The sequence below is a fragment of the Ambystoma mexicanum genome, chromosome 2p (genome assembly GCF_040938575.1).
Source record: "Ambystoma mexicanum isolate Mex_15411 chromosome 2p, UKY_AmexF1_1, whole genome shotgun sequence".
In the NCBI taxonomy this organism is placed as follows: domain Eukaryota; kingdom Metazoa; phylum Chordata; class Amphibia; order Caudata; family Ambystomatidae; genus Ambystoma; species Ambystoma mexicanum.
Window position 1 is genome coordinate 785,462,278 of NC_090923.1, and position 26,496 is coordinate 785,488,773.

The 26,496-nt window shown below is 45.9% G+C and overlaps 1 pseudogene; it reads left to right on the forward strand.

The window, feature by feature from the left end:
* LOC138567795 (cytochrome P450 2F2-like) overlaps positions 1 to 26,496 on the forward strand; it is a 351,472-nt pseudogene that overhangs the window by 230,994 nt on the left and 93,982 nt on the right.

Sequence of the window (26,496 nt, forward strand, 5' to 3'; positions counted from 1 at the left end):
CAGGGCTTTGTTCAATTTCCTGCAGAGCCCAGGTAATTCAATCAGGGAAGTGTCATATCCCTTTCGGTGTGAGCAGCAAAAGGGCAGCTAGGCCTGGGAACACAGCTGTGACTCAAGTTTCACTCCTGATGGGGGTAGTTGCCAGGCAAATTGGAATCTCTTTAAGCCAGTTTTTAGCTACACGTCATTTCTGTTCCCCAGTTTCTGCATTCAAATAAAACTAAACATTTTCACATATGCAGCTAGAAGGCTGATTCTAAGTTTAAAACTATGACATTTAAACAATTGCAACCTATGTGACACCCAAAAGTAGGTCACTCAGTCAATTTAAACATTTAGATTTTTTTAGTGTCTTTCAGTCCAAATTTACTTAAACTGCTGAAATCCACAGCTCAGCCAGCCTTGTTATAAACCTTCAAGTCACTTCAGAATATAACTTTACATTGTATCCACCTCTCAGTAAGTCTTTCTTTGGCCTGTTTTGGGTTCATTTATTCAGTTTTCTACAAAAAAGTAAAATCTGGTGGTTTTAAAACGCCGGCTTTCTGATAGTGGTGAGTACTGGTACTGCACCCCTTTTTGGGATTTAAGAAAATGAATTCCCAACAGTTATGGGTTTGCTTTTGGCAATCAGCATTGCCATTCCCAATGGTTTCAGACTACTGTGTGGGTAGTCCAATGGTGGTTTTAGGCAGTGTCCTTCTGTGCCCATAACATCGGCAAAAATGAGTGGCAGCCTATTCTTCATGCATTTCCCTGTGCATTTTCTGGGAAGCTCTGGCCATCATGATGTTTTCATGTCAGTACTGCACGGTTTTGAGGTAGGGCTCGGATGCATGGGTAAATACATCCCACACCATGCAGCCCAGGTATTTTCATTTTGGAAACCTGGACTGGTGGAAGTATTTTGTCCATCCTAAGTGAAGTGATATTTTACCAAATAACCCCATTCGTTGGCATTTGAGGCACATTTGCTATTGTCAGAGGCACTGTGGTCCCTTTTACTGGTGGTGAAGTAGGTCAAGTTTGCCAGTCCGGTAACTGCGGTACCGGTAAGCTTGCTGGTATCATAGTTACCGGACCAGCGAACTACGAGTTCGGCTCGCAGGTGTCTTTTCACCCACCAGAACTGGCCTGCCGGGCGAAACAGCACCCGCGAGCAGAGCATGTCTAAATCACCGGCACCATTCTGAATGGTGCTGGTGCATCCGCCATCCCCATTCCCATTGAGCCCTATCTGGCTCAATGGGAATGGGGAGTAAAAGTTTCCAGCCCCTGGCAATGGGGAAATACAGGGTCCACCAGGGTTGTAATGAAGGCAAACGTTTCTCTGATGGTTCTGGGTGTGTACTGGCAAGGTGGAGCTGAGGTACTGTGGATGGGTCCTGCACCACTCGCTCATATATTAGTGGTGGTAACTGATGATGATTACAATAGTTTCCATGTTTGCACCATTGCATTTGGAAGTGTCCCTTAAGGTGCCTGGGCCAGCATACCGGTCTGCGGTGTACCTGTGGGGAGGGTGCAGTGACAGGGATTTCCATGTGTGGCAGTTGGATTTGGCTCAGACATGGCTGCATGCCTCGTGATGTACTTTGCTGCGCTCATGTATTTCATGCATTGTGCCTGCATGGTGTTGCTTCCTGGTACCTGTGGTTCAAGTGCAGTCATGAAGAATCTGTGACTATGAACACTGTACAGGCAATGCACACAAGGAATGACAACAATGTTCACAAATACACTCTCTATTGCTCTTGTACAGGTGATGCTGGGTATCCCCTGAAGCCGTGGCTCCTGACCCCCATCAGGCAACCAGTCAACAGGCACGAAGAGGCACGAAGAGGAATACAACCGTGCACATGAATGCTCTCAGCAGGTCGGGTGTGGCACTCATGTACAGGCCTGAGAAGGTGGGCAAGATAGTGTTGGCATATGCCATGCACAACATGTGCATCCAGAGCAACGTACCCCTGCCTGCTGACACGGACCTGATGCCACCTGAAAATGAGGAGGATTATGGTGAAGAGGCTGCATATCGCCCACGGCACAATGTGCATGAAGGACATGTTGTACGCCAAATTTTGGATTGCACAATACTTTTGATGGACTGGGTAACACATGACAATGGGAATGGGGGGCACTGGGCACTGTAAAGGAATAAATTGACACACACTCGAAAAACAATGTCTAGTCATGTGTTTTTCTTATGCACACCGGGTATATTAATTAAATGAGAACTATGTACATTGAACATGAAGCAACGTGGACCTCTTTCCTTTAATATTCAACAAACTTCCCCTCATCTCCCAACTCCCCCACACACCCACACCCCACACCCCCCAACACCCCCACACACCCTTGTCCCCCACCATCCCACCACCCAACACCCCCACACAGGTTCTAGGTCATTTGGTCGAAAAAAAATGGTCGACAGGACAATTGGTTGACACCAAAAGGTTGACAGGTCAATTGGTCGAATTTATTTGGTGTTGTGTTTTTTCACAATTTTTTTTTTTTGGGGGGTCCCCCCCGCAACCCTCTTTTTTTTGCTAAAAACCCCTTTTTTTCCCTAAACGAAAACCTAAAAAATATATATATAAATAAAAAAAATGTGTCCATTTGACCTGTCGACCAAATGGTGTCGACCAATTGTCCTGTCGACCATTTGTCTGTCGACCATTTGACCGGACACCCCCCACACACCCACAACCCCACACAACCCACCACTGCCTCCACTGTAAGTTCAATTTGACTCCCTCATGACATGCACATTTGTGTCAGGCTACTGATGCCCCCTTTTAGGTGGAGGGGGTTGTTGGTCTGCGCGGCGCATACTACGCACCGGGCTTGTCTGCATTGAACTTGCCGAGGTTGTGCTGGTTGATGGTGTGGGTTGTGTGTCTGTGTTAGCATTCTGCTGTTGGGCCATGGTGACAACCAACTGGATGACGGCCTGTGTCATGGCTGCCATTCCTTCCTGCATGCGCCGGGCCACACGGTACACAGCACGGCTGACTGTCGTGGAATTCTCCTGCATGGCTCGGCGTGTGGCTTCACCTTCTGCCACATACTGCCTGGCCATGTCATGCATGGCCTGCTGGCACTCCTCCATGCGGGTCAGTCGCCCCTCCAGGTCCCTGATGGATTGTGCAGCTGGTGGTTGCACGGGAGGTGGTGTGTATGTGCTTCCAGGGCTGCGTGCAACTACGACCATGTCATCCACAGAGCTGTGTCCACCTGAGCCAGGTTCTGGTCAGATCTGTGGGGTAGGCAGCATGGGTGGGGTGTTTGGCATGTCTTCAGGCATGTCATTGCCTCCGGTGTCTGCTTCCTCCACTTCCTCCTTCTCCTCTGCACTGTGTTGCACAGATTGTACTGCCTCACCCAGATCACTGGTAGCCGTTGACTGTGGCCCCTCCACATCACTGGACACTGGTGATCCCACCACTTCCACCTGAGGTGTTTCCTGTGGCCCAGATGTTGTTTTTTGGGTTGGGACCTTTGTGGCAGGGCTGCCTTTTGGCAGGGGTGCCCTGATGCCGGCAGAGTGTCTTTGCTGGGGCTCCTTTCTGGGTGGCAGTGGTTGCTGCTCGGCTTGTTCTACAGCCTGTGCACCCTGTTGGCTGGAGGGCTGTGGCTTGGGAGATGTGGGACGCTTCTGGCCAGCCCTTGATGTAGAAGGCCTGAAGACATCATTGTCCCCTCGGCTCAGGTGTGCAGGTGTTTTCTTGGGAGTCGCGGTGTGTCCCGCCTTGCTGTCTGATCCTGTGCCTGTGGGGGACTCTGAGGCAGGGCATCAGTCATGGGTCAACGTACATGGGGAGTGCAGTGTTCGGGCATCCTTCTGGTGCAGCCATGATGTGCATGGTGTTTGTTGGGTGGCCTACAGTTGTCTCGTGTCTTGTGTGTTGTAGCCATGCCTCAGGGGCCGTGTGCCATGTGTTGTTTAGATGTGGGTCAGATGTGCTTGCACTATGTGCATAGTTGCATTGATGTCTACACTGCGTGCATGGTCATGGTGGGTGGGTCAAGTGTGCAGTCTGTAGTGGTGATGTGTGCACCAGGCAATGGGATGGCACAGTGGTCTTACCTGCATCTGTACGGTGATGTATATGTCTGTGTGTGTGCATGCAGATGGTGCATGTGTTTGCAATTGGGGACTCATTTGGTTTGTGTCAGTGGGATTTGTTGGGTGTTTTCATGGCAGGGACTTTGCGGTTTGTAGGGGCTGACTTTAGGTGGGAGGTGATGGGCCATTTGCTCTCATCTACTGGCCATTTTGACTCTGCCACTGTACTTGGGGTATTAGGTGTGTGTTGTGACTTTTGTATTACGCTAAGGGTCACTCACCATTATCGGCCGATGAAGGGACTCCCACCTTTGCATGGCGAACACCCTCGATGGACTCCATATACATGACAATGCCGCACGTCTCCTCCCATCGTGCAAGCTTAAGTGGGGATAGTGCTCCTCCACATGTGGCCAGGCACTGGCTGCGATTCGCAGAGAGGATGTTGCGGACAAGCAGCTGCAGATCGTCCCAGCATTTCCTGCAGTCACGTACAGTGCGTGGGGTTGTCCCCACCACAGAGATCTTTTGTGCCACCTCCTCCCATATATTTTTCTTGCGTATTTGAGCCGCCCGGCACAGGTCTGTGCAGAAAACTACGTCAGCGTGCTCTACCAGCGTGTCCGTGAGCATGTTCAGCTCCTCGTCACTGAAACATGGCTTTCTGAGCCCCACTGTGCCTTTCCTCGTAGCCATGGTTCTCAGCTTGCTGACACACTGCACAGTTCTTCGTCCAGGTGCTGTAGGCAGAGGATTGCAATGGCTGTGTTTTTTAAGATGGCTGCCGGTGCATTTCCCGTTCCGACATGATGACGTTGCTTCTGGTAGCAGTATTTACTGTTTCTTACGGCATCTAGGATGCCGGTGCTGGTGTCTGCGGCATTGATGTTGCCACTATCATGGGGTATGAAGGGCCTTACCAGCATGCCAGTGCAGCCGTTTCTGGCATGCTGGAATGCGCGTGCACGCTGACTCGGAATCAACCGTTGATTCCGGCAGCAGTGCAACACAGACACGGTTGCACCGGCATGCCGGTTATTTGATTTTTACTCGTAATGAGGCCCATTGACTGGCAAATGTATAATCCAGAGTTAAATAGCGCATGCCAATAAACCAGGTGAAGTGGTTTGGAACATCTCCTGCAGTAGCTACATTCAACATTAAATGACCAATCCCATTTAAGGCGTTATACCAGACTTGGCCACGATACTCCTTTCCTTCTTTTATCACACCAATTCCCGTTGATAGTTGCAATAGGAGACAAGAGGCCTTGAGGGCACCAGAGAAGAGGATTAGTCCTCCTTTCCATATGTCCAACCATGCATTAATGTAGCCCAGGATCTCATTGATGAAGATGCATAAATCACCAAGACCAACATTCCAATAAACATTCAAAAGAAGAATGTCAGTTGTATTTTCAAATAACATTCGAATGTGAACAGCCATTATCCCAAATTGGACATTGTGTTGACCCATTATAGATAGTGTGTTGGTAGATTTAATTAACGTTAACAGTTCGGCAAAATGGGTGGTCTGAAGGTCCCATCTTTGCTGGTTGAAATTAATAATCAAACCCATCAATCAAAGGAACATTCATCATCCAAGTTTCCTGCAAATTAATTACCAAATTCATTTCAAAAAGATGATTCACAGCCGGATTTGTGAAAAGGTCGATATGGCCCGGGTGTTCCAAGATAAAAAAAGATGCATCATGGGACTCATTACGAGGTTGGAGGTAGCCTTGTCAGTTTTACCAGCAAGGCTACCTCCAAACTCACATCCAGGTCCGCAACAGGGGAATTACCAGGTCATGCCGACCTCAGCAGATCCGGTAATTCCGCTTGCGCGGGTGCCGGGCCCGGCACACCCCCATTCCCATTTGAGCCCCCATAGGGCTCAAAGGGAATGGGGAATGTGGTAGCAACGGTAGGGTTAATAACGGTACCGTTGCTACCATCAAGTTCAGCTCGCGGGTGCCGGTACGGCCACCTGGTCAGACCTGGTGGCTGCAAGTGCACCCACGAGTAGAACTCCTAGTATGGTGGTACAGAAGCAACGGTGCTGGTGTTGCCTTACCGCCATACTAGTGATGAGGCCCCATGTGTCTTTGGGGGTCATTACGAGTTTGGAGGCACCCACGGCGCTATTAGTGCCGTGGATGCCTCCAAACTTGTGTCCGGGTTCTCAGAATGGGGACTTACCGGGTCATTCCAACCTTGGAGGACCCGGTAAATCCCCATTCTGAAAACCATTCCCCATTCCCATTCGAGCCCCAATAGGGCCCAATGGGGATGGGGAAGGAGCTAATAGCGGGCCCGCAAATAGTGGGCCCGTTATTAGCTCCCTGTCCGTTAGCGGCTCCTGCTAAGTGTGGCTGCTAAAACCAGCCGGCCTTAGTGGGACCCGCTAAGGGACCTCAGAATGCGGTGGTAAGGGGTTTACCGGTGCTGTTAACCCCTTACCGCCACACTCGTAATGAGGTCCTTAGTGTTAGGCTAACTGCAGGGAGGCAGATCCATTGCTTGCATATATTGCACCTGAGACCATTATTTTTAGATGGGACTCATTTACACGGTAGGCGGAGAACCATGGCGCTATTAGCGCCATGGTTCATGCCGGTAAAATACCGGCACCGCCTTGGTGGAAAGGGGAATTATCGCCCCATTCCAAGGTTGGCGGGGCGGTAATTCCCCCTTCCACCATTGCCCTTCCCCATTCCCATTTTTGCCCCATAGGGCATAATGGGAATGGGGAAGGCGCTAATTACGGCACCGCAAATTGCGGTACCGTAATTAGCTCTCTGGGTCCCTTTGCGGGTTGGTTTTTAACGCCTGCAAAAACCAGGCGTTAAATACCCCAACCCGCAAAGGGACCTCGTAGTAAGGTGGTAAGGATTTACCGGTACCGGTAAAATACCGGTACCGGTAAACCTTTACCGCCATCCGTGTAATGAGGCCCATTGTATTGACCTAGTTGCTGTCTGCCTGTTAGGCAAGATTGTGTGCAGTATCCTTTGGAAGACAACAGCAACCTTGACCTCCTGGCAATCGGAACCCAACCTTTGGTATAAATCAGTACTACACAGGTTGGTAGTGTGGCTGAGCAGCCAGGCTTATCTCAAGAAAGGTCAATGTGAGCAGTAGGGTTGTAACACAGAATTTCACAGTGACAGTTAATTCAAATAAACACTTTTTATATAAGCCTTCCTCAGAAGGAAGCAAAACATGTAACAATTATAATATACTTCAAAAACACACTCTGTTTCTCTAAATCAGATGATACCCATTGAGGATGGCACACAGACACTTCCTACACCCTCAGGTGACTTAATTAGCTAAGGCACTGTGGACATTGATTTAGCACTGTTACATTTAGAGCAACACTGAGTTTGGTGCAAAGGTTGGATTGGGGAATAAAACAAAGGTTAACAAATAGTTCATAAACAGGTTAGTACTTTTAAAACCTTCCAATGTCAAGTAACGTTAACTCTTTCCTGGGGGAAAGGTAAAGACACAGGGCCTCATTACGACTTCGGCGGTAGCCATGCTGCTATTGGCGGCATGGCTGCTGCCGAAATCGGGTCTGGGTCCTGGTTCCCAGAATGGGGAATTACCAGGCCATTCCGAGTTTGGAGGGCCCGGTAATTCCTCCCTCCAGGAACCCGGGCCCAGACCTTCCCCATTCACATCTGAGCCCCCATAGGGCTCAATTGGAATGGGAGAGGGTGCAAACAACGGGCCTATTACGAGCAGCCCGTTGTGTGCTCCCTCTTCCCCTCGCGGGACCCGCTAAGGACGCCTGGTTTGACCAGGCGTTACTTACCGGGTCCCGCGAGGGGAGCTTGTAATGAGGCGGAATGGATTAACGGGTCTGCCTCCTTAAGCGGAGCACGTTATCCCGTTCTGCCTCACTCGTAATGAGGCCCACAGAGTCAGAGGTAAGAACAGTCTCTCAGGGAGCCAGGACAGCCAAAGTTAGTTGAGCAAAGTCTAGGGGAGCTGAAGTTCTTCTTTGCAGTTAAAAAGTATTGCTCAATGTTTTTAGAAAAGTTTGTTGAAATAAGATTCACTTGAAGGGCCACAAGCTGGGAGGCTTGTGAGGGGCAAAGCTGCAAGCAACTCTACAATGACAACCAAGACATGTCTCAACTGAGAGGAGGTAAGGCTACACAGCAAGATGTAAGTCCTCTTAGGTGTACAGTACCTTTGGTTAGAAGAAATGGCATCTGTTCCTGTACAGCTCTGCAGAGCCTGGTGTTCCTGAGCCTTAGTCTTGGGGACAAGAGGGAGGACGGCTGGGGACTCCTGCACTGCAATAGGAAGGTCAGCGGCAGCAAGGGGCAATCTTCAATTCAGTGGCACTTCGCGGTTTCAGTTCCTCGCGTCTACAGCAAATAGCAACACTGCGGTTCTCGGATACCACTTCAGACTTTCCACGTATTTGGGGTCCAGCACTCTGTTGAAGTGGCTCAGGATTGGTCAGTCCTGCTTCAGCGAAGTCCGGAGGATCTTCCTGGCACTCGGGTCCAACTTAAAAGCGATCCACTCAATTTGGTGTTCCTCTCCCTGGCACTTCGGTTCCAGCAGCAGTGGAAGTACAGCCAGCTCTGAGAGGATGTCCAAACGAGTACACTTTGGGGTTGATTGGTCCCACCAACCCAAGGTGAGAAGTTGTCCTTGCAGGGCATCTATAGTCAAAACGAATTCAGAGCTTCAGCACAGCAGCAGGGTGTCTCTTCCAAGTTCTTCTTCGGATTCCTTCATCCAGTGGTTGACTCTGCCTTCCAATCCAAAAAGCCTCGCCTTTTATGCAGGTTTCTCCCATTCATTCCAGCCTAGCTGTCAATCACACAGCAGGGTGACTGTCCTCCAAGCACAGCCATCCGGCCAATCACCTTGGGGTGCATTCCTGTAACCAAGGGGATTAAGCACAGGGTGTTTCGGGCACCTCCCTCACTTCCTGCCCCTGCCAGACATACTGGATCCAGAGACGGGCTTCATTTGTGAATCCCACCATAGACAAAATGAAAAAAGGGACCAACCCTGATTTGGCACACAGAGTAAATCTCAAGAAGGACCTTTCCAACAAGAAATGCTGAAAAGTGAAGACCGGGGATATTTTGACAAAATGGGCACCCATGGGTGCCTTACTGCAGCTGCGAACCCAGCCCACAGTAAAAACACAGAATGGTAGAATAAGTAAAGCACTGCCACCAGCCATTAAATGTAGAAAGGGTAACATAAACATGTTACATGTAAAAACTAGACAAAGGGGATACTAAGTAACCCCTCCAGCGCCCTATGGTAAAATAGTGTGTGCTGGGTCTAGAAAGTTACAAAATGTAAGTAAAGTCAATTTCACTTTACTGCTCTTGGAAACAGTAGTTTTACCAAGAGAAGGTATTTAAACCTTTGGAAAATCTAAGTGACTTCCCTTGCCACTGCGCTGAAGTTGCTGTGTGTCACAAAGCAAAGATGATCCTTATGGAGTTTGTCAAATTCCAAAGTCAAAAGAAACACAGAAAAATACATAGAATTAAAAGTACAAAGTCCCAAAGTTCAGTAAACGAGATGGGGGTCTCTAAGGTGAGAGGAATTTAGAACTAAACTGAAAATTCTCCCTAACACTGCCCCTGATCAAAAGAGACAACAATGTCCTGGGTTAAATCTGCAGACAAGCCTCCTGCACGTTCTGGTCCTGGTTACATTTCAATGCGATATATCAAAACCAAATGCACGGACAGTATTTTGTTGCTTCACAACAGCATCAAAGATCAATCTGGATTTAAAGTATGTGTTAACCCGATATGGTTTAAAGTGGTCAGAAAGGTATATCCGCTCAATGACCACTGAGGTCAGGGACCTAAGAGATGGAATAGCATTTTATTAGCCTTAAACCTTAGTACGATTTAGCATTACATGCTCATTATCATGAAGAACACATACGTAGAATTCTAAAATCTTGCTCCATCATAGGTCCATTCCTGTGGGTCACAAAACTCGAATGATCTCTATTTCTAAGCCCCACAGGCCCAACTGGGTAATGAGTATTAAGAGCATCCAATGGCTGGTCACGCCCCTTGGCCCCCTTTAAGATACTACACATATGTGTTTGAAAGTAATGATCAGTAACCACCCCTTTTGTATTAGTATGAGAGGACGTTGTGAATTGGAGGCTGAGGTGATTATTTTTTAAGAATGGCTTTGAGAGCAATGCTCTTTTAGTGGGTACAGCTCCCTCCATAGACAGGGGGAGAGAAGGGTTTTTACACATTAAGGTTGGCAAACCTGATGTTACCAGAGGGACCAGATTGTATGTTCCTATCAGCCTCTCCTGCAATGAAGCACAGTGTCCAGACCAGTCCATAGGGCCCAGTTGTGTAAGATCCACCACTAGACCACTATTAGCGGGCTGCGGCTCCTCAAAAGTTACACATTCCAAACTCCTACTCCCCAAAGTGTTAATAGGCCCAACCTTAGCATGTTGATGTATCGTTTCCACCTCTGTCACCAACCCCTCCCCAGCCATATTCGTTCTAGTCATAATGGGCAGACTCCTACTTGATTCATCAACAACTACCTTGGTTTTACCTTCCAGGACCTTTTCAACCAGAGGACGCTTTAGAAAGCTAGACTGACCTTTCTTTGTGGCCTGCGTTGTACATTTACTAAGTGGAAAGTTTTGCATTCTTTACAGCTTTACAGACTCTTTGGTGCTTTAAATTGTCCACCCGGCTTCTCTTTGATGGAGTAACCTCCCTCACTGACCCAGGAACATTGTCATTTACAGCACCATTCACCATAGGGGGGCAGGGAGAACCATCACCAACAACTTGGTCTCTCCGATGGTGTTTGAAATTCTGTAAGAGTAATATTACCCACTTCCCCAATTTGAGAAGTTGGGAGGGAGCAACTGTCTATTGTTACAACTTAAGATGGAAAACCGTTCTTCTGGGAGCTGCACCATTGATCCCCTGAGCACAGATTCGTATCAACATTTTGATTAAAAGTATTCACTCCCACACTTGGACATTTAATATTAACAATAGGCCCAGTCACAGCATTCCTTAGAAAAGAGTTTTCTGCTGGCACCCTGCAACATCGTTGACCAAAACATTCTTTCAGATTGCTGTAAATCACAGGGTTGTTAAACTTATGTAGCAGGGATTCCAGCATTGCAGAATGCAACTTGGTTTCTAACTTAATTCCTTCATAGAGCAGGACCAGGATGCATAACACTCGATTAATCTCACTCAATACATCCTTCTGACCCCTTCTAAGTTTGCTTTCCATGTGTTTAAACATGGTCGAAAGCCTGGGTGGTGGCAAGTCTGCAGGTGTATGTGACTGTTTGTGCTGTCGAACCACCTCTCTCTCCTGTACCTTCACACTCTCCTCACCTGAACTTCCTGAGTTGTCTGTGTCTTGTAGGTTCCGCCAACTCAGGTAGTCTCTTTCCTTTTTTAGAGGCACTTGCCTGTCACGGAAGGAAGCCACAGTTACCGCTGAATGGACAGCAGTTCCGGGACTGCTTTTCTGGAAACAAGCCGGGAAAAGGGAAAAACCCACACGGGGAAAAAAAACCTTGAGGATGCAGAGTGATCGTTGCAGTCTGGAAGACCCACGAAGAACAAGGCTGGAGAAGACACAGTCCAAACATGCAGGTACGGTGGAGTCCAACAAAGATGAGACCGGTAGCTGAAGGGTCGAGAAGTACTCCGTAGGAAGGTGAGACAGTCCTAAGAAGTAGGAGCGGACCGCTGAGAAAAGGCAGCTAGTACGTGCTGGGTGGACCGAGGAACACGGCCCAGAGAAGGGAAGAGAACAGTTCCCAGAGAAGGAAGAAGGCAGCGGGAAGAGAAGCAGGAGAACCTTACTGCCGCGGAGAGAGAGAGAGAGATAGCGGCCAGGGAGGAGAAGGGAGAAAAGGAAAAAACGCACGCCGCAGAGGCAGCAAAAGCGAGGGAAGCGGAGAGAGAAAGGGTACCGCGAAGGAAGCGGCAGAGGAAGGGGAAAAAGACAGGAAAATAGTATCACTAGGAGAGCGAAACTAGAAGGCGCCAAGATCCGCTACGTAAGCCGAGGCAAGCGGAGGGATCAAGCGGGGCCAAGGGGAGCGAAGGAACCAGAAGCACTGGAGTGAAGTCAGCGAGCGGTTTAAACGCAGCGACTTCCGGGTAGAGAGAGAAGATAACACCCGGCAGCCCTGCGTCTGGCCAATGGGCCCGGACCAGAAACAAAGGAAGGACTAAAAACCCTTTCTTCCGGGTTTCAGTCTCCAATTGCGGCGGTGGTGGCAGATGACAGTGTATAGGCACGTGAGGACGAAGACGAGTTAGAGCACAGTGGTTGAAGAGGAGAAATGCTCAGAGGAGAGTTCATCATTAAAGAGGTGTTAATATGTTCGTTTAGCTCATACGCAGGTATGGACGATATTGCTGGCCCCTCTGCAGGAGCCCGCCTCCAGAGAAATGTCCCATACTAGAGGGGAGACCCAGTTCCTGTTTGTCTGGAGCACACAAACCAGCCACGGGATAATAATCTGTGATTTTCCCATACACAGGCACAGGAGCCAGGCTGATATTTTGTGGAGTAAAAGCCTCCCCCAGCATCCCTGCGGGCCACGTGCCATCCATTTCCCAGGCAGTCTTGACCAAGGAGGCTGGCAGCGGAAGGCTGACTGCCAGTAATATCTCTTGATTTGAGATGTGGTCTGTTGTGCCAGGCGAAAGCCGGGCCATTCCACTTGCGCTTCTCAGATCATACATTGATTCCAGGGCGACGACGACGAAGAAAATCCTCAAACAGCCAAATCTTAGTAGTTCATCAAGTACTGAAATATGGCAGAAAGGTAAACACACAAACCACCTTACCAGTGAACTGCCAAACTGTCACTTGTCTTTCCCTTCCCCTTCAAATGCACTTTTCGCTCTGTCTCCGAGGTTTTATGGGAAGGTGTGGAGTTCCAAAAAAATCAGTCACTCCAAGCCGAGCACCGAGCTCCCAGGCTGTCACAAAGGAGTGCATATCGAATGAGCTGCTTACTTGGTTAAGAACCAAGACAGAGACCAATGCAGGCCAATGCAGAACTTACTGCCAAACTGTCACTTATACTTCACTTCCCCTTTGTGCATTTATCATGGCGGAGCACTGCAAATGGTATTTTCTGCCAATTTGTTACTTCACTGCCTTAATTGTAATTAGCTTGTCTTCTCATTTCTCAGTCCAAACTAATGTCAACTCTTTCCCACCTCATTTCACTTGTAACTTCTCGTTTATACACCTCTGTTCTTCTTGTGTACATCCCTTTTTGCAGACTCCATTGTCTTTTGCATAATGAGAGAAAAGGCAAGGGTACTTGATAGAACGAGCTGTATATATTTGCATAATTTGTAGGAGGCTTTGAAAATATGCACGGTGGAAAAGGGCAGAGCCCCAAAAACAAAGGAACAAGATTGCTATTGTTTTTAATCTTCTCGTGTGTAATGGGATAATAAGGTGACTGCCAATGGAAAAAGAATAAGAGGATAAAGAGGATGTTGGCAAATTATAGAAATGAGGTTCTGTTTCTAAAGTATTAAGTGATTGGAGGTGGGTATGTATTGAGGATGTAATAGCAGAAATACAGGAGGAGAAGTGTGTTAGCATTAGTAGGTGAGTACATACATAGGGATAACTATTTAAGAACCAGCAATATGTTAGATGGAACCATGGGAGGAGATGAGTACAAATTGAGAGATCAATTTGAAACTACACATGAGCAGGAACAGAGCAAACTCATTCTGGCAGGAGTCCGCTAAAGAAAGGGATGGGGGGGAGATATTCTGAAAGAAGAGACAAAGGGAATTATGGCAGGTTACGACTTGGGCCATGAAATGGCCTCAAATTGTGAAAAGAGAGGGATGAGTAAGAGTTAGTGATCCCATATGTTAAGAGCAGCTATTAAGGTTCAGCTGGATAAGGAAAGAAGTGTTGTGCTTCTATTGAGTAGGAGAAAACACTGCCCCACTTGGTGAAGGGCCAAAACTCAAATAAACATGGCTAAGCAGGAAGTTGAAGTAGAAATAGGATGTCAGTTTGGATTTAACAAGATGACCTTCTGAAAGTTTGGAAAAGAAAGGGAGGAGAATTATAGGATAAAGGTTAAAGTACTGGAAGGATCCATAAAAGGTTTTAAAAAATTTGACCAAAACTGACGCCCGTCAAGAGCACTAGTCCTTGCAGTCTTTGTAGTTTTCTGTTAATTCAACTGATACTTAACGATATATTGTGCCTGAATCTGTGGGCTTGTAACAAAACTGCCCATTCCTCATACATTTTTTCCTGTCCTCCAATTGAAGGATATTGGAATTTTCTTGATCAACTAATTAAGAATAGACATGGCACGCTGTTCAAAGACCGCACACATACGATATTAATTTGCATTACTCTGTTTTTCTACCCTCTTTCCAGCTATACCACATGTTCCCCAATATCTTGGAATGTTTACCCGGGCCTCATGTGAAGATGTTCAAACATTTCCGGAGATTGGAACGCTATGTTAAGGAGAGAGCAAAGAAAAGTCAAGAGACGCTGGATCCAAAGTCCCCTAGACACTACATCGATAGCTTCCTCATCAAGCTGGAGCAGGTGCACATTATTTTAACAGTTAAGGGTTGGTGGCTGAGGAGGGATTGGAAGGCTAATACAGGCTGTTTGAATTGGCACAATGTTTGTCACATTTTTGACCACCATGTCGTTGCACCCTATTTGGACAAGGCTAACAGTCAAAATATATTTCAAACTGTTTGACCGAATTTGATAGTGTCCTTTTCTGAGGGTGAATGCCATTATATTTCCATAGCTACACACACGTGAAGATTTCAGCAAGTTAAACATGTAAAATTTGCATTTTTCCATATGTAAAGCAAGCAGGTTCAAAAGGAGGTAAAGGGTGATCTGATAAGATGAGAGACCTCATTGTTCTGAATATGGTCGTCTGTAAAATGTATAGCTCAGGAGAATGAGCTATAACATGAGACATTTTTGGAGAGTGATTGATATCATAGGGAGGTTTTTGGCAATGTGGGGCATATATTGTCAGAACATTGCAAAGGTTAAGAACAATTAGCTATTCTATATGAGAGCTTTTTTGTGAGTGATTCTCTAAAAAGGGCACTGTAGGGCTAAAGTGAAGAATTCTATTGGAGTGGAGCGCCTAATTTCAGAGCTCATCAACTAACAAAAGCTACGCAATAAGCACATGTGTGATTTAGCTATTGTGATGGTTTAGGTCAGTGCTTGATACAGTGCTAAAATGGTTGCATGTATATGGTTAAAAGCAGGGAGACCATCGAGAGACCTCTATTATCCCCCACAAGTCAATCTCTTGACACGGGATATCGATATGTCCCAATAGACTTGCTAGCAGTGATCATTGAGGAAGGATTTGTTCCATTCCAGAACTATAAGAAAATACACCCATCCAGTTGAGTGGTCTTTGCCTGTCAACTGTATACTAATCAATCGGGAGGTCCAACAAGATAGGGACCTCTAGTCAATTCTCATCTAGGCCAAGAATACATATTCTCTAAAGTAAGATTATTGTGATTAAGTCAAACTCATAGTTCTGAATCAGACATGATGATAATGAAGTTTAGTTTTAAAATATCCCCCAGGTAATGGGTGGCATTGCCCTCCAATAACATTCTTGGTTATGCGAGTTCCAACATATTTGTGTTGGTCGGAACTCTTGTCTCACTGAAGGTTACTTGAGCAAGGAGTGGTAATTGTGTTTTTCTTGTATGCCAAGACTATGCCCTGAAATGGGAGGCAGCCATCATCTCACTGATCACTGTGATGTTTTGGGGTGACTACATCCGGACAGGAAGATGTGGAGCACCAGACCGGTTAGTTCATGCTTGCTCCTTTTTGCTTTCTATCGAACCTAAGTGCAGTGCATCAAGTGATGGAAAGAACGAATACTGAATAGTGTCTCTTTCTTGGGAAGTAGGACTATTGGAAGGACACATCAAAGCATTTAAGTTGTTATCAAATGTGTGCCAAATCTCTGTCATATTTGAAAAGAAGAATCACAGAGGCTCTGCACGTATTCAGGGGGGGGGGGGGGGGGTCCTAATCCTGTAGTGGGACAATGTATGTGCATCTTTAGCAGCCCAACTGAGGCACCTTCCCTGGATTCTGCATTCTCATTGGCCAGCTTTAGTCTTCGATCTGTGCAATTCCTATCTTAGAGAGGGCAAATACCTTTCAAGTTAAGTTAGATACTTTGCTATCTGGCTTTCTTTGTTACATTGGTTTGTGGATTCAGTGTACCTATGATGCTGGAGTGGAGTGTTGCTAAATTTTATTCAGGGTTAGCCCCTACGAGTTGGTGGCAGATCACTCTCTTCGGCAGGGGCCTCTCTCTGGAACAGCATTCCTGCCTCCCTGAAACTTGAGGAGAACCATCTCTGGTTCCGGAAACACCTCAAAACCTTCCTCTTTGCTTCTGCTTTCTCTTCTCCCCTCCCCTGCTGAATTCCTGACTGAAATTGCACTGGTTTCCTGGCCACCCTTTCTGATCTAGCCCAGGCCCGTCAATTGCCCACCTGCACTGCCTCCCTGGCAACCCCTGCACTTGGGGACCGTTTTCTGTATCCCTTCAGTACCCCTACCAGCACTTATGTCTGCACTTCCTTGCAGTTGCTACTTGCTGGCTGTTTTATTTGTCTTATTTATCTTATTTATTCCACTTTCCAATGTACTGAACTTTCCCCTCTCCCTTCCCCCCCGCACTTTTCCTTTCCCCCCTCCCATGCACTTGCGCGATCTGAAAGACACCTGGCCTAGTAGCACCGTTGTCTGTCCTCTCTCCCCCCCTTGCCTCGTCGTGCCTTGAAACACTTGTGTATAGGCGCGTTATAAATGCCATATCATTCATATTTGGAGTGAGTATCTGACGAAATACCTCATCAATGGCAACATCAAACCCAGTTAGGTGGTTGCAGCTGAATTGCACCCATCTATCCACAGGGATGCCTGAATTGGATGTGATCATTTCCCATTTGGGTGACAGATGTTCAGGCAGAGTAGTGATCAGCGACCACTTGTCATTTGCAGAATTTTCTATTTTAGAAAGTGAAACAGAATCTTTTGCACTGTTCTCCTTTTAACACTGCATTAATACTTTTTCAGGAGAAATCTAATCCAGCGACTGTTTTCAATTGGGACACCATGGTAATGTCTGCACTCATGATTTACTTTGCTGGCATAGAATCCATCAGCACCACAATGAGGTTTGGATTGATACATCTGTTGAAAAACCCCAAGGTTCAAGGTAAGATTTGATAAGCAAGAATAAACCAAATGATGTGAAATCAGAGCACAATACAGAAGCACTAAAAACAAGGATTCCCGTTTGGTAGAACATAAATATTCCTTGAGACATTTCAGCTACTAAAGGTGGACTGACTAGCGTTTGTCTGCTCCACAAAAATGAATGATCTAGTTGCAAATGTCACTATGTCTACTGAGCGTCTCATAATCTGTTGCACAAGCAATGCATCTAGAATGAATGATCCTTTTGTAGGATGGAGACACAAAGTAGCTGCACATTTTACAGTGTAAGGGAAATAATGAACAGGTGTTTTAGTATGTTATACATTTGTATATGGATTTGCAGATTACTGCATCATGAGAGCAATGCTTAAAGAGATACTAAGGATGTATGAAAGTCTGGCAGCCATTATTAAAGAATCTGGATAACATTACCATCTCAACAACAAGGCTTTTACAATCTACACAATTGATCTCATGAATTAGAGTGATTATAAGGAACACAGAGCGTAAAATTGGAGTTGGCCTAATGAAGAAGAAAGACGGACGTATTGTACAGGAGACATGAGAAATGGCACTACTCTAGCTCCTAGGAGCTGTGTACATGGGTCCATTCACTTATGTAGACAAATATGTGAATAGGAAGCTTTGTGGGTCCCTTTGAATCATCATAGATCTGGTGGGAAAGGTTTCTACAATCACTTTTTCCCATGTGGCCTTTGTAATACGGGGTGACTCAGGAAAGGTAAATCGTCTGAACAAAGCTTCTGTACTAAAGAGTAATGAGCTATTTTCTCCAGAAGGTATGATGGAGACTAGCCTAAGGGTAAATAATGAGTGGCACAGTGGTGGCTTGTGGATTTTTTAAGTGGAGGGGCATACATATTTATTGCAGATAAACCCTAGCGACTGAGTATAGTGAGGGCGCATGAGACAATCAAGGAGGGTTTGAGGGTTCTCTCCCCGACATTTTAATTTTAAATAATGGGTTCAAAAGGTGCATTTTAAACACATCTTTTTGAAAAATTGTGTAAAAAGCCCAAAAGTTTGTAATTGGTTTTGTAGTGAGAAAATCCAATAGATGCAAGTCCCCAACAGTCCACAGGAGCATTTCTCCAAGTATTTTCATGTTGTATTTAACTACAATATGTACCATTATAAAAAATGGTCACACTGATGGTGTCCATACATTTCCATGCTAGCTGAACCAGAATACTGTAGTATTCCCATATAAGAACATACTCATGTATACTTTGCGAGTAATGCCAGTATTGATCCTATCAAAAAACCAGTCCATGCTTGTTCAGCCAATATATGTCAGTATCCCAACGTAAAAACATACTCCAGTTGGCTCTACCATTAAAAATGTATGCCACAGTTTGAAAACATGTCCAAACTCGCTGCACCAAAATGCCAGTCTAGTTACACTTACGCTTGCTTTACCAAAGATGCCCAATTCAAAATGTCATACTACAATAAGAAATGGCTGGACTGGCTGCATTAAAAATGCGAGTCTAGCTACATAATAACACTTGTCATGCTTGCTTTATCATCCTTGCCAAGTAAAACATGTAGAAAATACCATGCCTGCCACTGTGGTGCGCCAGACCCTCACATTCAGACATAATTACATTCATTATGTATGTGATTATGTGTGAGATGCAAGGCGCTAGGGGATTAGGGGGCAGATGTGTGTGAGGCACTGGGGCACCAGGTTAATTCCATTGTATTCTTCTATGGGCATAGAGGCCTGTTAGGCAGAATCATATGCAGCACCCTTTGGGAACACTACACACAATTAATACTACAAGTGTAAGAACAGTTTCACCTTTGGTACAAGCCTGTACTACACAGTCAAGTGGTGGCGATGGCTGAGCAGCAAGACTTATATCAAGAATAAAGTGAACAGTACAGGAGATTACACAAAGGACAACAATTACTATGGTTCAAACAAACACTGATTCAAGGTTTCTGAGTAAAAGAATATTCATTTATTTACACCATCATTTATAAAACAGTTCACTATCATAAAGCAGCAGAAAATCACAGAGTTAATATACTACAACAACACCCATTCAATTCTGGACAAGTTAAGCTCAAAATGAAGTGTGAGCAAAATGGCACTCCAGCTATTTAAAAGGGAGAAAAGACAAGGTTATCCAAAATCAATAGCACCAACAAGTTATAGGCAGGGCAATCTAGAAAAGGCTACTACAACTAGAATTCAAGTCAATAGGTCTGGGCCAATGTTAATGGTTCAGAGTCTTTGCAGAGGATCACACAGTTCAAAGTAGTTTGCTGTTAAGTCTTTGCCAAGAGTTCAAAGCGAAGTTGGTCAGAGGAAAAGTTACTTAAAGGGATGGTCTAGTAAAAATGTTTATTTAAAAAATAGATATGCAACATAAAAAAAAATACTAGCATTCTCCGTTTTAAAACTTCCTATGTAAAACTTTGAGCTATTCAAGCTCAAAATTCGCAAAAGCAAGCACAGGGGCGCAGCCATTTTGTGAAATGGAGTCCCTCCTGTGCTGGCTTTTGCTTTTGCGGCCCTAATGAAGGAAAAGCCAGCCAGCTGTAGTAAACAAAGGCTACCGCTGGGTGGCTTTCTCTTCATTAGTGCTGTAGGCGGAGGACGGGGACCGGAGACCAGAGCAGGAAAGCTGCAGCTGAATCTCGGTAAGTGCTATTTATTTTTTTACCAAAAATAAGCACTAGCTGCGTTTTTTTTTCTAAGTGTTCCAGGCTGGAGGAGCCCGGAAAACTTAGAAATAAAACCGCAGCTTTAAAAACGTTGTATTTATGTTTGCGGTCGCCCGAGAGCCCCAAATGGTAAAGCAGAAACAACGCGGTTGTGTTGGAAAACGCTGTGGTTTTTCTTTCCAAGTTTCTCAGGCTCCTCCGAGTGCTTATTTTTTTTTATGTTGCCTATCTATTTTTTAAATAACATTTTTTACTAGACCATCCCTTTAAAGAAGAAGAGAAGGACGAGCCTTCGGAGAGGCAAAAGATTTCCCGTGCTTTCACCGCGGTCGGGCGGGACGAATGACCGAATTTGCACAGTAGCTTTAAAGAAGAAGAATGCTGTAGCTGAGGCAGGTGTTCATGGCAGTTCCTGCAGGCTTATGTTTCCTGAATCTTCCATTGTGGTGACAAGAAGGAGGACGGCTGGAGGGTCCTGCACTGCCCAGGGAAGATGCCAGCAGCGGAGTAAAATGACAAATAAAAGGTGCTCTTCTTAAAACCCAAACTGGTTCTCTTCCCACTGGCTATCCAATCTACTGCAGCGATGCACAGTAAATTCGACCCGGATGAGGACCGGTGTCTGTTGTTTGGCAAGCTGATTGTTCCCACCAAGCTCAAGGGGAGAAGATTCCTTGCAGATCTCCTCTGTTGTCGAAGTTTCAGGCTATTCAGACCTGCAGCAGGGCTTCACCGGGTGCCCAGTAGTTGCAGCTGTCGCCTTCCTTCAGCTTCTCTTTGGTTCTCTCCTAGTGGCGACTCTGGCTTCCAGTACCAGAGACTGGCTTTTTATGCACCAAATCCCCCATTCACACAGCCTGGCTGTCATACACACAGCAGGGTGGCTGTCCTGGCAGGGGGCCACCTAGCCAATCAAACAAGAGTGTGACTTGGGTCTCCAAGGAGACCCTGTGCAGGGGGCCTCAAACCCCTCCCTCACATCCTGTCCACCCAGACACTCAGGGGCCTAAGGAGGGCTTTTGTGCAGAAGCCTGCCAAAGGACGGCGAACAAAGGAACCAAACCTGGTTTCGCGAGCAGAGTAAAAAAACTAGAAAGACCTTTACAAAAAGATATGGTGAAACAACTTGACCGAAACCACGTTAAAATAAAAGTGAATTACCGGTTTTGAGTTCGAGGCTACCAACATAACCTCAAATGAAGCCATGGAGGAAAAATAAAACACATTAAAATGAAAAGTTCAAAGCCCATAAATATAGCAAAAGAGCAGGAGGGCTCTAAGGTAGAGGGATTTTAGCATTGTGTGAGAAATCTCCCTAACAATGCCCATTAATAAATGTCAGTCCTTGCCCCTGAGCCGTCCACTCCTCATATGCACAGATTCTCTTTTATGTGTGCATGCGAGACACAGCGGAGCGTAGGGCTCAAGCATGAGGTTACATGTGAGATGCTAGACAACCCAGGGGCTAGTCCTCTTTACTGGGCATACTCAGCAATAAAAAAAAAATGTCATGCCTGACCCCTGTACCTCAGCACGTCACACGCACAAATTGTTTTTACATATTTATGTATTTATTTATTTATTTACTTATTTATTTACTTATTTATAAAGTGCACAAAAACACGGAAGCATTGAAGCGCTGTTACATGTGCCATTTACATGTGGCCAGTTGGCACTTGTGCAGACAGATTCAGAGTGAAGGATGGCAGATCAAGGGGGAGCTCACACAGTTAAGTAAACAGCCAGGTTTTGGGAGCTCTGCGGAAGGGCCCAATACAATTAAAGTGAATGTGTGTATGCCTGGCGCTGGGGGCAAAGGTGTCAGTCATGCTATTGTTTACAGAACATCTATCATAGATGCCCAGTAAGAAAATGACATGCCCATCCTCTGGGTCCCCAGCTCCTCACACACGCACACATTAAACGTGATTATAAATTATATAACAAGGGGGGTCCTGGGAGGACCTCTGCCAGACATTAGTCCTGGTTGTGAGAGCCTTACCCAGAGTCTTTAGCTCACTATCTTTCACAGAGGAGAAATATCCAAAAACATATCAGTTTTGTCCTGCCCTGGTGCAGTCCAGCACCGAAATGCTGGGCAATTCTCCTCTGAATAAGCGTACCAACAGCAACCCCAGACACGTGTTTCGGTCTCATTGGACCTCATCAGTAGGGTGGAGCTGTGTCTCTCTAAGAATAGTGAGCAAGGGGACCACGTCTGGATTCCCCCAGTAACTTACGGTGAGACCCAAAGTTACTTAAAATGCAAATAACAAGGGGGATCCTGGGTATGCCCAGACATGGGTCCCGTGCCTGCTGGGCCTAGAAACTCAAGATACTCCTCACTGATGATGCCCAACAAGGCTGCAACATGTCTGGGGATGCTTGTGGTCCAGTGTAGAATGGATGTGACCTAGCAGTTCGGGCTGGACTACCCCTTTGAGGGTGGGACCAATCCTGATTTCCATATGGTCTTTCCCCTTTTGTAATGGCTTGGCAGGTGAAGAACGATGATCTGGAGGGTTGCCCAGAGCAATGCCAGACGTTAAGATTTATTCCAAACCTTCCAGCCATCACCTCTTTTGTTTTGCATTATGTATGTATGCCAGGCGCTAAGGGTCCAGGGGGCAGGCATGTATTTTTTACTGGACATCTACCATAGATGTCCAGTAAAAAATACCATGCCTCTCCCCTGGGCCCCCCAGTTCCTCACACACACACTCAATGTGATTGCTGTGAAGCACAGGGGTCTGGCATGGTATGTTTTTACTGGACATCTATGACAAATGTCCATAAAAGAAAAATGACTTGCCTGCACCCTGGGTCCCAAGCACCTCACACACACACACAACGTAATTGTGGGTGTGCAAGGCACTGGTGGGGGACAGGGGGCAGGCATGATATTTTTTTTACTGAACATCTATTATATCCAGTAAATAAATACCATGCCTGACCTCTGTGCCCGCCAGCACCTTGCATGCACATAATTGTGAATGCAAGGTGCTGGGGCAAAGGAGTCAGGCATGGTATTTGTTTTATTGGACATTTATGATAGTTGTGCAGTTATAAAATACCATCCCTGTCCCCGGCACCTCCCAGCTCCACAGAAGAGGTGCTGATTTTGGCCAGTGGAGTGGAGAGGCTGTGCACAACAATGGTATTTTTTAAATGCTGTTGTTCTACAAACTTCCTCACCCCCATTCTCACAAATCAGCTCCCTGGCCCAGCACAAACACACATAAACACCCCACACAACATTCATTTCACATGCAGCATGCACTGACACAAGCACTCATCATCCTCACACTGACAACATATGCAGACATGCATCCATACACATATTTAAATAATTAACATAAACGTACCTTCTGCCCGGCCTGTCCTGAAGTTTGTTTCCTGCCAGCGCTCCAGCTCCCTTGTAGCATGAACAGGAGCCAGCTCCTTGACTCCTGCCTATGCCTGCAGGAGCCGAAGTGTTGGTTATGAAGCACCCCTCATGTCTGTATGTGCGGGTAGGCGCAGGAGTGCCCCCTCGCATACACAGACATGCCGTTCCCCAGCCACCATTTCCAATGATCTATGCAAGGATAGGGAAGCAAAACGCACCCATCCTTGCAAGGCTCATTGAGCATTTGCGGCTGGAGAAGAGAACTGTCAAAGGGAAACCACATTTCCTTTTGACAGTTCAGCCAGCCCTGGAACACTCCCTCAGATGCAAAAAGCAGCTGAGGGAGCGCTCAGTCTTTATACTGGGATGGCTCCTCGGCTTCTCCATAATGTGCTAAGGGGCCGGTGGGTCGGCGTCCCCTTGCTCATAATGGACGAGCCACCCCTGGAGTGGCTCAATATAAATGGAAATTGATACAGGCAGAAATGGGAATTTTGTAAATGAACAAAAGGAAAGAGGGACTAGCAATCTGTAACTCTTTATGAACAAGGATTTGCCAGAACCAAAACAGGACCCCCGATGCTTGAGGCATGAGCAAGAGAATTTTGTAGCCCGGATTTGAAAAAGGCGCCAATGAAACACCGAAACACGTGTAATCCATATGGGCAGAACATATATCAAATAAATTAAGAAAATATACTTGAAGAAACTTGACTACGTACTTTTATTCATTTACATCAGAAATTTGGCGCAAAGAGGTGTAGGCACAAACAAACTACTGCTTACTTTACAAACAGAGCTGAGGGACTCTATGTCTCCGTGTTGACCTACATCCTTGCAACACAAGAATAAAATAATAAAATAAGAAAACCATTGCCAACCTTAATAGCACTAACATACGGGTCGCGAGAGTACACCTTATGAGATCCCCACTCAAGAAGTTCCTCACTCAGTAGATAAATGGAAATTGATACAGGCAGAAATGGGAGCAAGGGTAGGAATTTCCTCAAATCCTAAGAATGCCCACTTTTCTTGGCACCCCCGAATAACTTCACCACTGCATTCTGATCTAACTGCAGCTAATGTTAGAGCCCAATTGAGGGTTCTGTATGCATGCTGTTACAGTAATTCAACTGTGATTTGGTCACTGCATCATCCCCCAGGCCATGCTGGAGTGCAGACTAATGTTGCTATGGTCTGGTATGATACAGATGTTATATGGTATGGTATGATGCTTCATTGCATGGGATGGGATGATGTGGTGAGGGGCAGCGCTATAAGAATGTGTGTTATGGATTGCACTCGCAAAATAATAATGTGCTTTTAAATTGGTACAAGCTCATTGGGTAGATTTTGAAAACTTATTTTTTTGCAGCTGGATATACGTTTACATCCGATGTATCTGTCTATATATGCTGTACTTTCCTTGTTTTTCAGGGTATAGTGTATCATTTGGAAAAATATGAGGGCACCGTTTTGGCCTTAATTTGAAAGTGAGAAAGTTGTTGTGACATTGTTTTACTGCTTTTATGATGGCAAAGCGTAAGACATTTTCAAATGTTAGTGCTCCACAAATACCTATAAGGGCGTATATTGCAGTATGCTTGTGAAATCAATATCCGTATACAAAAGAAAATGTCATCTCTTTTCAATTGTAATAACTTATGATACTTGGTTGTGGCATCACAGTGCCTTGTCCCAGAGCTAGCACATGTTATGAAGCGCTACTTCCGCAGCAGAATTCATCTTTCTACACAAATACTAAATTGAAGGCATGAATAACTTTACAGATTATTTTCTTACCAATTTACTTTCCCTGGCAATACTCAGTAATTATTTCATAAAGAGACCTGTATGATAATTGCTTAATATAACTATCAGTGCTGCGTCGGGGGGTGTACAAGGCCAGTAGTGACCCGCAGTTCTAGCCTCAATGAGGGCTCCATCCGGACTGCGAATAGTCTTTTTTTGTTTTCATGGGAGACAGACTCTTTTCTATTAGAAACAACGCCAGGACCGGGGCACAAAGGGATGGGGGAAGGGTGTAGGATGGCTTGGGGTTTGAGGCTAAAGGTGGTGGGAGGCAACAGGGCTGACTATTGCCCCAAAACATACAAGTTGGTGCACCAGGGTAACGGCCTCGGGTGGATGGAGAAATGCTGTGTACTCTTGCCTGCATTTGCAGCCATTTGATTGGCTGATAGCTGTTTCCGGGTTCAAACGTGTACATCTCTGTGAATCAGTAAAGGAGAACAGGATTCTATCTGCACTTTACCACTTTCTATAAAATTGCAGATGTGCACATTATGATTAAGGAAGTATTCCACCCCAGATTTCTGCATGCAGTTATTATTAAGGCTCCCCACAATATTACACATTTGTTCATAACCGTTCTGTCCTTTAATAATTAAGACGGCATGAATGTGGCAATCTGAAACGAACACACCATCACTTGCTTTGGTGACACCTTGCATCTTTGTATCCCTTAAGTTGAAGGGATGTGACAGCACGTCACTTTGCTTAAAAGACAAAGGGCTGAATTGCTCCTTTGGCGGTGCTGTAAAAATGTTGCATTAATTCTGTTACTGACCCTTTTTTGATGGTAATGGAATTAACACCATCTTAACCACACTACTGTATTCTAAGTTTCACCTTGAAGTGTAGGATTTAGCTCTAGCATCAAGCTGGGGGTAAATTCTCCACTTTAAGGTACAAAATAAACTCACTGGAATTACCACTGTGGAATTACAGCTCTTGGAAATTCCACCAACATCACGTATAGACCTCAACAATGGAGTTTTACACCTCCATTCCACCACTCATCACTCAGTTGTAAGCCCGCAGCATTGAATGGCATTACCAGTAAAGGCGTTTGGTGGTAATTCAGTGGGCCTCATTACACGGACGGCGGTAACCATGGCGTTGTTAGCGCCATGGTTGCCGCCGGTATTTTACTGAGTCCACCATGGTGAATGGAGGAATTACCGCCCTATTCCAAGGTGTATGGGGGCGGTAATTCCCCG